A 9,472-nucleotide genomic window follows, 5' to 3' on the forward strand; every position below is an offset into this window, starting at 1 on the left:
AGCACGCAGAAAAAGCAAAGCACCTCAGTGTGTAGTGAGGCTTTAAACTAAACTATGGCTACATGATCCCAAGTCTCTTAGTTGCGCCCACGTTTCCCTCATTTGTCTTAGTTTTCTCTCTTTAGCCTGTTAAGCGGACTGTGTTTACACCATGTGTCACGTCTACTGCTCACAAGGGCGGCACTCGTTTCTATTCTGGTGGAGTGCGTTTGTCTTATCTATTCATTTATTGGCTTTTTTATGTTTTGACATTTCTGATTATGAAGTCACTGTTAAATAACCCAGAGTGTTTATTCAGTGGTTTCTGCGGTTGTGACGGGCAGACGGACTCTCCAGCTCGCTCTGATCTTAACCGTGTTAATAATGATTGAAACAACATATTAAGAAAAGAGAATTCTTTCTGATGAACTGAGAAACGTTGGCTGTGGTCCTTTCATTGTTCAGACCCGTAATGAATAAATAAAATAAAAGGGGGAATCAGAAAGCAAGTCAAATACGAAATCCGACCAGTCTCATCAGCTGTGGCGTCCAATCAAATGACTGATGAACGACGCACGTTCAAATATGATGTAACGTAATGTAACACAGAACGAGCAAGCGAGGGAACTCTAAATGACAAATCAGTGACTTGGGAGGAACCGTATGTACGAAAAGCCATTTTCTGCCATCATTGCAGTTTACGACGCATAATGTGAGTTTTATGAGCAGTGATAATAGTGTGTGCTGCTCCGTTGGCGTATTTATGTGTTAGGGAGAGTCGCAAAGATAAGAGAATAATAAAAACAAGAAAACCGACCAGTATTATGCCAGATGTTAATTCAGGGCCAAGTTACGTTTTATTTTATCAAATGAATTGTCTGATTCCGAGCTCAGAAGTAGCAGCTGCATGTAGAAAGCACTTCATTTTCGTATAAATCAAAACAGTTTAGTATTATTGCCTTCTGGATCCTTTTAAGGACTAATTAGCAATGCAACAAGGGAAGTCTAACTGGAATACATGTTGATTTAACATTCCCTTACATTTTTTGTTCATTTGAACTTGAGCTTCGAATAACTCAATTAACAATAATTCAAATGAGACTCCTTGAACAAAATGTGGCGGTGAAATGATTTGCATTCAAGCGATATGCAGTTATCCAAAGTGTGCAGAAGATGAATCACGCTGACATCAGGTCAAGCACCACCATGGAGTTGACGCTTCAGTTTTCTTTCACTAAAATGTCTCAGAAATGGAATGAAATGCGGTACACAATTTGGACACTCGTGTCTCCCTCAGGATGAATTGGAGTCACTTTGGAGAAACGTTAAGGGGTCACCAAACGCCAGGTAATGTCACGGTTTGGGTCTGCTTCTTGTCTTATTTTGTAGTTTTCATGTCTCTTGTGTTCCTGGGTAACTTCACTTCCTGCCTTGGCCTGTCTTCCCCCGTAATTGTCTGCCGTGCCTGATCGTTTCCACCTGTGTTCAGTCACCTGCACCTCCCTTGTGTATTTAAGTCCTGTGAGTCTCTTGTGTGGCGTCATTACATGTCAACGTTCACGTCAAGTAAGTCTTTAGTGGTTTCAAGTCCAGGTCCCTGTTTTTTTTTGTCTGTTTTGTTTTCTCCTCCTTCCTCCCCTTTTTTTGGTTGGAGCGATTTTGAGTTTTAAGTCCTTATATTTTTCAACAAATACTCTGCATCTGAGTCCTCCCTCCTCGCCCTCGCACCCCGCCTATTGACATGTAAGTCAAGGTTTTTGGCATTTTCACCTCAAAGCTCCTCAGCGCCTGATTAAAAAACACACTTTTATACTTTTGATAATCAACCATTCCTCTGCCATGAATGGAAACATTATTTGTTTTAAACTGCATTTATTTTTGAAGAGTATAGTCATTCTGTCTGAACTTAGGTTCCTAACCTTCATTAGTCTTTCAGTTTTTTTTAAAAACTCTATAATTCCACCTCCAGACTTAAATGCAGTGGGATAAGGAGATAAGTCATTCAAGAAATGGTCTCCTTAGTGGAGATTATCCTTATACATCTGACACACATAATACTATCAGTGTACTAGAACCCCATCACAACAGCAAACACAAAGTAATCCTAAAACATAAAGGAAGAGTCTGGTAGTCCGTATTGCAATATTTGAGATATTTCAGCACATTGGAATCTGAATCTGCCATCGTCCTCGATTGGAACCTTTTACACCGACGCCGCACATAAGGACCTCTCATTTAATCTCATCAACACCATCCACTGGTAGGATATAGCAAAACACAATCTGAGGGTAAAAGATGCATGAAGCTTGTAGTATACCAGCTGAAAACACACACACACACACACTGTTTAGAGCAAGAGAAATGCTGGAACAACATTTCTTCTTGAAACGTTTCACCTCAGTATTCAATTGACAGTTTGAACCCTGCAGAGCAGAAGATGCCATGGTTATAGTAATCGCTTCTGTATAGCAATTAAAAGAGACAATGTGGCGTTGGATGAATTGATCTATTGGGAGCATGCATGTGGAATATGGTCTATTGTGTCAACAGTTAACAGGTTTTCCATAAAGCACACTCACTTAAAAAAAAAAAAAATCCACGTAGCAACAGATATTACTGCTTTTCTTTTGTTACCTCTGACATGTGCTCATAGTGAACTTGCCAGTTTAAGTACAAGAAAAAAACATCCATTAGCTGCCAACCCGCCCCCACCACGCTACAGAGTTGTCAGTCAAGTGAATTGATGCAGGGGATGTTGACTGTATGCACTTCACAGACAAGCTGGCATTCTGCAACAGTAAGGGGAGTCAATCAAACCCGCCTTTAGTGCTCTGCACAGACTCTGGCTGAAGGAGGGACTGAATGGGCAGCAGTGCAGAATAGAAGTACCACCGGTCTGACATATGAACAGAACACAAATATTCGCTGGTTGAAAAGCCCTTATTAAAAATGTATTGGAGATGTTTTATTTTTTTCTTTATTTTATCATTGTATTGCAGACCTGCCAGTATTTGACATTGTGCTACACCCCAGACACAATAATCCCACAAATGTGCCTCTGAATATCCACTTCCAAGGCAAGCGCGCGTACTGTCCTTTAGACGAGTATGCGTGGGGCATCCAGCCAGAAAAAAAAGCAGCCTCACTGTGGACGAATAAGTGAAAAATTCCCCAGAGACTTTCCAAGGTCACCCAGAGAACTCGGTCTGTCATAGCTTTAAACCCTGAGACCAGCTGCTGCCTGGTCCAGATCTGTCTCCACTACAAGTTGCTAGTATGGCATCCTTGGTTGTTTTCCCCAGCTAAATAAACAGATACAAGTGTGTTCCCTGACTCAGTGCAACCACTGAGCCACAATTTTACTTTGTCATGTTCCTTTGAATACCGAGCCAGCGCTGCACGCACCTTTTTTTTGTATTTTTTCCGGAGTTGGATGTGTGTGTGTGCGAAGGCTAAACGGAGCTCCTTCCATCTGCTTCCACTGTTAAACTGTTTAGTTTGATTGGTGGGAATCAAAGTGCTTCTGACTTACCGAAAAAAGTAGACCAATCAGTGGTGAATGGGTCATTACAGTGTGGTTTGCTTTCCTTCTTAAATTGCCTCGTAATCGTGTCCTTCGTCCACGTTCTTTAATCCAATCACAACAACCAGTTGGCTTTCGTCCCTCCCCGTCCCCCTTATATTTGTCCCTCATTCCCATATGGGCCAGAGGCTCATTTCTCACCTAACAGAGGCCGTAACAGACACTTAAGGAAGGAACGTATTGAGAGAGGCGACGGGGGCCTCCGGCAATTAGCGAAGGACCCTTCTGCTGCTCTGGAAGGGGATGTTATGACAGCACTTGATGAGGGGAACGGAGCTCCTCACCAGTGAGACGCGTCCCCCTTCCCCTCCTCCTTCCATGGGGCATGTACACCTCCAAGACTATCAACTGCGGGCTAATTTTCCCTATTTATCATCAGCACAGTCGTCGTGGGGCGATGGGACGGCGCCGCCGTCCTCGGGGGGGATTAGCGGGTTTGCAACTGAAGTGGCACGAAGACGTCCGCAGCAATTAGTTCCCGCTCGCCCCTCGGATGCGTAGGAATGGAGCAGGTAGTTGTGCGTGTGCTCAAACATCCACCTGCCCCCGCGACGAGGCTCTCTCTCTCTCTCTCTCTCTCTCTCTCTCTCTCGGGGCGAGGCCCGTGCCGAGGGGGGGCCGCGGGTACTCTGTCTGGTTTAATTCAAAACGGCAGATCGACCCAAATGGCCGTGTTTTTTTTGTTTTTTTGTTTTTTTGTTTCCCCCGCGGCCCTCTTTGATGTTAATGTCCCCTGTGAATTATTTATCCGCGTGTTCTCTTTGCCTCTTTTCCTCGTGCTCTCCGAAGGAATAAATCAAAAGAGAGAAGCACACACGGAGAGAACAGACAGGAGGATTTATCACGGGGAGTATTGTTTACCGCGCTGACCTGCGGGGCCCTGCTGTATACACATATCTGTGCTTTTCAATCAAACAAGGGCCTGCTCCCACAGGGCTGGAACAGGCACACACGGCCTCGTGCTGCTTTCTCCTTTCCTTGTTGCTTCTTCTTCTGTCCTTGCATTTGTATCTCATTCCCGCCATACCTGGTTATTCTGAAAACACAGTGTAATGATTATGTTAGAGAGAAGAACCATCGGGTGCAGTTGTTGCTTTATTTAACAGCAGTAAACAAATATACTGAAGTACGATCATAAACTACAGATTTCCAATTTTATATTTTGAACAAAGTATTGCGGACCTGCATAATCATCATCCCCCGTCGTAGCAATTATGCCTGCGACAGAGATAAACGGCATATTTTGTTCAAGCATGTTCGGTCAGCTGGTCCCAACAGTAAAACGGTTGGCACAACATGCCTTTTTCTTTAAAAGTTGGACTGAGTTGTTGAAATTCACTTTGCTCAGGTAAGGTAATGAAACCCCAAAAGGCCCGACGTGTGTGGGTATGTTTGCTCAAAGGAGTGGTGCTTTGTCTGAGAGAGTTGACCAGATTTTGGACCAAAAACTGATTCTGGGGGGGTGGAGGTCCTCAGGACCTCCCTCAGAATCCACAGTCTGACAATGCAGCGACGCAAACTGCAGGATTTCAACAGACAATCTCTGCAAAAGCTCTCAGAATGCAGAAACAGGAGGAGGTGAGCCAGGTGGAGGATCTAATCCGTCAGAGGCACAGTGAAATCCGGGGTCTCTCAGCTGCTCAGAGACCTCAAACCAGCTGATGAGCCAAAGAGCTAAACTCCTCCTGAGCAATGAGGAACAAGAAGCAGACTGCCGTTGGGTTGTCCTATTTCTTATTTCCCTGCCTCTTGTAGTGTCCATGGGTTAACTTCACTTCCTCCTCTGTTGTGCCCCCCCTCATCCCGCCCCTTGTGGCTTTGTTCCAACCTGTGTCCAATCATCTGTACTTCCCCAGTGTCCTCAATCTAGAGAGCATTAAATGTAGAACGTGCACAAGAGAGATATATCAGGCCGGTGGGTTCAGCCAATTGAGATTAGCTGTGAACAAACACATCTAATGAAGTGAGACAGCTTCGTGTTCACTTTTTGAGATTATAGCGAAAAGCATTTGCATCAGTCCCACTGTGCCGATATTCACCAAATCAAAATGTGTAAACAATCATTCCGCTACAGTTGCCGCACCAAATGACTCCTCTGGAACGGGGTCTCCGAGGGGGGTGGAGAGACCCCTTTTTTGAAGGTGCGTTGGTTCTGACGTTGCGGGTCGGGTTCTGCCAGCGGAGTGGAGGAGAATAGCTGCTCGTCATCTCGTGTCCCGGCCTCCTTTCCAGCGCTCGGGCTCAGACCGGCCGATCCCCACAGTCGAATTGGCCTACTTAAACACTTACCTTCCAGTGGTGGCCGCTGTGTGTGTGAGTCTGTGTGTGTGTGTGTGTGCGTGTGTGTGCGTGCAACGCAGTGGGGTGTTGATTCAGATCCCCGAATGAGGCTTCTAGTGAGTCCGCCTTACTTCTTTATCTTCTCCAGTATTTATACATGTATTGAGTACATCGGCTCAGTATTTTGCTTTGAATCCGTGTGCGCATGCGTTGGCCAGCTGCCGCTAAAGAGCAGCCAGATCGCAGTCATTGGTTTGGCCCTTTCTGATTTTTGCTTCATGTATTTTTAGTCGCGTATCAAGCTTGTTTCCCGACATCACGGAAGAGCATCTTGAAGGTGTGCGGCTTTAAGAAAAGGTTGATGAATTATAATGTTTTTGTGTTCAGATGCACTTTGTTTATTCTCAAATATCAAAGAATTCATTAAAAAGTAAGCTTTTGTACAAAACATCTTTAAGATTACAGATTGAAATAAAAATGTATATCAAACAAAATGTCTTTATTGCAATGTAATCTTTTACATTCTCATCAAGTATCTGAAATAACTCGGTGATTATATTTTCTCTACTTTGGTTTATTACCAGTGTAACTGCATTTGCGTTTAGTGCTAATTATCCAATGTTAGCACAATAACACGACAGACATGTTTTATGAGAATTGATGCAGTATACACTTTACTGCATTATATAAAGGCAACATTTCTTCTTTTCTGTACTTTTTGGGTAGCGCAGACGGAGCAGCAACATGGTATCTGCGTTTGTCGTCACTTGCTGAGCCTGCGTTTCTAAATGCGAGCGATATCCATACGCAAAAAAACCAAACCACGATGAGGGAGCAAACACTGTGCCTGTGGCTGGAATTGGTTTTAAATAACAGTGGCTGCGGTTAACGAGAACACGCGGAGGCAGGTTTTACATTTTCAAACACTTGTTAGGCCCCGGCTGGCGACCTCTGTCCTCGCGGAGCGCGCACTGGAGTTAGGTCAAAGACCGGGCCCGGCGCCCGGGGGCCAAATTGAATTACTATGATTGCCTTCTCTTTTATAATTAATTTGCAGAGGGCTTAAGGGCCTCTGTAGCTGTGAGGAGTGCAGGCTTGAAGGACAAACACTAATTAAAAGTTGCCAAGGATCAGGATTGTGCCACGTTGCAGGATGACTTTTCTGTCAGAAAGAGCTGATTATAATTCTGCACTGGACCTCCAAAGGGTGTAGACGGAGCTCATAATGTGTGATTACTTCCCTACGGCAGGATGCTGGAAATGGGACATTTTTCCCCACACAAGCTATTTGAGTTTCTGATAATAATAACAGGACTTTAAAGCGACGTCTGTCTGTCTGGACCGCTCGTTGTAATATGGTTCAACGAGATCTGAGTGCTGGATAATGTTGCAGCCAAACTCCCCGGAGTCAACGGGCGTAAGTCGCCATCACAACTCAAATGGTGTTCGTTTCTCCATTACTAATTTATAAGTGTAACAGCGTCTGGCAAAGAGACTCTTCTGAGCCTTTCGGACCTGGTGAGTGCTGAAAATCACATTCTAAGCGCCCTACTCCGCGCTGAATAAATGCTCCATAGTATTAAAATAATTAATCTAGCTATTTCCATTTAATAAAGTGGTCAATTTAAAAGTTACTGCTTTTAATCGCATAACTTAAAATGTATGACGGTTAAGCTATTGACGATGAGTCAAGCATTTATATACCACACAGTGAAAGTGTTATACATTCTGTGATTTAAAATCTGAATCTGCAATACAATATGCAATCTGGTATATGAAGTTCTACAATGTTTTCCAGTGGAGTAGAATCACACAGTAGTAGTAGTAGTAGTAGTAGCAGCAGCAGCTATCTTTTTGAGATGCGTATTTTCTGAGTGCTTTTGGGCCCCTATTTTTTGGGGGGGTTGGAATAAGAGGGTTAAAATAGCAACATAATGAAATAGATTTTGTTTGTCCCGGATTGCCTCCTTGTTCCTAGTGCTAAACGTTGTTTTTCCGTGCGCTTTTGAGGAGGCTGCGTGCTGCAGATACGGGGCGGAGGATTCAGCAGAGCACGCCGTGGAGGCTGACGTCGCAGGCGCTGCTAGAAGCAATGACACAGGCCTGCACCGGGGTGCCACACTTGTCATATCCTGAATGATCGAGTATGACAAAGATTGATGAAATGACAGAATATGCAGTGCTTCCTTGATGCTTGTTGTATTAATACAACAACAAAAAAACAGTGACAGATGACAAACTAAATGAAATGTCTGGGTTTCCGCAGTATATTTTCCATGAATGCAGCAGAATGTCGAGGCTCATACTGGCCGCTGATCCAGTGCAATGTTCCCATGTTTATTCGTTTTTGTGACTCAGCGTCTTAGAGCTTATAAAATATGACTTAGCTTACATCCTCACCGCAGGAACAGATTGCCGAGCTAATGAAAAACTCCCACGGCAGTCTAGATTGACTTCGCCCAGGGTTTTGTGGAAGTGAAGTCCTCGATTGCTTTTCTGCCGCCGGCACTCTATCTCCTTCTTTCCTTCCACTCTCTATTTCCTCCACCTCCCTCTGCTTTCACCTGTAGAGTAGTGGCTGCTGCCTCCGAGGGGGGAAAAAACGCTTATTGAACCATTTGAAGCAAAGAGGAAATTAACAACTACTGGCTGGCTGGTTTTTATTGTTTTGTTTGGAGACAAATGTGGCTATATTCTCGCTGGAGAAGGGAGGGACTGCTTCCCCTGGGCTGTCTCGAGATTGCTTTGAGTTTTTATACACACATTGCTTTGAGTTTTTATACACACATTGCTTACTTTCTGTAGCTTTTTTTCAATTCCTAAGTGTGGAAGTGTTTTTTTGTGCAAACCAGACATCTGGCCTTCCTTTGTGCATCTTAAGAACTACAACTAGGACCACAAATCGATGTGTAGATGGAGGTGGATTTTTCATTCATGATATTGATATTGTGTTGGTAAAACATCACTTATCAGTGATACGAAGTTGTTTGTTCAGTCAGTAATCAAAAAGCAGTGTTATTTGCAGGTCAGTATGGTGTAGTGTAGGAATGTTTTATTTTTATTATTATTATTATTATTATTATTATTAGTTGCTTTGTATTTCCTTTTCCTGACACAACCCGACTTGTCTCTGATTTTAACATTTTTCACTGAATTTATGCACATAAGCTGTTGCCTTTAAAATCAGGTTTGAATTTGATGGCATAAAATATCATAGCCCCCCCCCCACACACCCACACACACACACACACACACAGACACTGCCTTAAACAATGTTCAAAAAGGCCAATACGAGGTAGATGGTGTAGAGCATGCCTCCCTTTTCGGTATTTGCATTGAGAGGCTCTAGTGCTACTGCATTAAGATAAGAGAAGCAAATAAATAAGCAATGGCTCATAAACTGCAAGAGCCCTGCAATAAATCGAATCGTCACAGGGATTAAAATGTTTTACCCTTTAGTTGTCAACGATGTGTTCAGTAATGGAGTCCTAGCAGGACTTTCAAAAAACGCAACCAGGCTTGTGTTCTGTGTGATTGAAATAACATGCATTTATAAGTGAAAAATGCAGAAAAACGTACAAACTTCATTCAAATAACTATACTAAATTCTTTGTTGTTCTTGATTTATCT

This window comes from Pungitius pungitius, chromosome 5 (genome assembly GCF_949316345.1).
Source record: "Pungitius pungitius chromosome 5, fPunPun2.1, whole genome shotgun sequence".
Lineage (NCBI taxonomy): Eukaryota > Metazoa > Chordata > Actinopteri > Perciformes > Gasterosteidae > Pungitius > Pungitius pungitius.